The sequence below is a fragment of the Galeopterus variegatus genome, unplaced genomic scaffold (genome assembly GCF_000696425.1).
Source record: "Galeopterus variegatus unplaced genomic scaffold, G_variegatus-3.0.2 Scaffold724, whole genome shotgun sequence".
Lineage (NCBI taxonomy): Eukaryota > Metazoa > Chordata > Mammalia > Dermoptera > Cynocephalidae > Galeopterus > Galeopterus variegatus.
In genome coordinates this window covers 38019-39755 of record NW_007726835.1, presented here as the reverse complement: position 1 = coordinate 39755, position 1737 = coordinate 38019, and the positions used below count along the sequence as shown (strand labels likewise).

The following is a 1737-nucleotide window of genomic DNA, read 5'->3' as shown; positions in this document are numbered from 1 at the left end:
TATATAATGAGAATTAGGAACACTAAAGACAATGCTTAGAAAGAATGCCTGTAATGAGGATTTAAAAAGCAAGATACAAGTCATATGTACAGGCTGATCTCAACTCAGTGGGAAAGAAAAGGTAAGAAAATATGTAGGAAAAAAGACTGAAAAGAAATGTACCAAAAGGGTTAATAGCAGTTATTTCTGTCTGGGTGAGAAGATTACATTTTTTATATTCCTCTGTGTTGTCCACATTTTCTGCAAAGGGCATGCGTGATTTCTGCATTAGAATGCAGACAGTGAGTGTTTTGTAAGCGGGTGGGACTGGGGATGGAAAGGCACAAAGGAGGCTGTTTCAGGCAGGGGAGCAGCTTGAGCCCAGCAGGAAGCAGGATGAACGTGTCGTGTATCCCGGTCAGTGGGGAGATCAGTCATGAAGTGGAATCACTTGGGGAAACTGTGAGAAATAAAACTGAACGGGCACACAAGCAGCGGGTAATGAAGGCTTTTGAAAGACAGGCAGACAAGCCGGGGCTTGGCTGTGGAAGCAGTGGGCGGCCTCTGGAGATTCTTAATCAAAGAACACGCTGGGAGCAGCACTTCCAGGAGCTCAGCCCGCAGCTGTGTGCACGGTGGCCTGGGGTGGGGTGGGGACAGTCTGGCAGCCAGAACACCGCACAGGATGCTGCATCCTGGCTCAAGGGGAAGAGAGAGCTGGACTCGGTGCAGGAAAAGAAGGAAAGGGGTAAATCCAAAGGCGCACTGAAGGAAAACTAACAGTTCTTGGTGACTGATTGAATATGGAGGAGGAAGTCTCGAGAGGCAAGCGTCCATGATGACACCAAAGTTGGGTTTTTTTTAAGTGTAACATGGTTGGTTGTACGTATCTCTGGGNACGTCATTGTTTTTTGTCACACTTTACCTATTCCACCCTTCCCCCTCCCCTTCTCCCTTTCCCACCTCTGGGAACCTCAGAATGACACCAAAGTGATGACAATCACAAGGACAGTTGGGAAATGCAGCCAATTTAGGAGGGATTTGGAACATGATGAGTGAGACTTGTAAAACTATGGGACATTTTGACTCTGGCATTTTGGACCTAGGGGGCATTTTGACTTCAAGTATTTGACTCTATTTATGAATATAATTGTTTTATTCAAAATCTGTACTAACATTTAAAAACGTTTTTCAAGAAGGTATTTTCTGAAATCATCTCCATCCAGACATTATAATTCCTTGATCAATTTTCTCTGTGAGATCAATCAAATTGTTACCAATCTTTTATTTTTGATTAAAATTATTTTTATCAGAGTAAATTATTTTCATTTATATTTTATGATGGTCAATCCAAACCTGTTTTTGTCCATAACACATATTGTCAATGATAGATTCTGCCATCTTACAATTTCTGTCGCGTCCACTATTTCTATCCAGTTTCCCCAGGTCAAATTTTCTAGATCTAAACGTTGCCAAGAAGATTTTGTTTTTCTTTCTGTTCTTAGTGAATAATAAATGTCATGTGCCACCTTAGCTATTTTCAGTTTTATTTTGTCTTGGCCATTTCAGCCAGGAATTAGATAAAAGATGGACTAGATACACAGGATTGGGTGCATGGCAGGGGTCACATTGGAGCAAAGTGTCTTTGGGGTCACAAGATTTGCCTTCTTGGCTCCATCATTTTCTAGGCATTGAACCATGGCAGATATGGGTTTTATCCAAAGTCTAAGATCCAGTAAAACACTTCCTGGCCTCTGT

General features: G+C 42.1%; 1 protein-coding gene across 1 annotated transcript in view; it reads left to right on the top strand.

Moving 5' to 3' along the window:
* TEX35 (testis expressed 35) overlaps positions 1-1737 on the top strand; it is a 10070-nt gene that overhangs the window by 6018 nt on the left and 2315 nt on the right. The gene's annotated exons all lie outside the window — the stretch shown is intronic.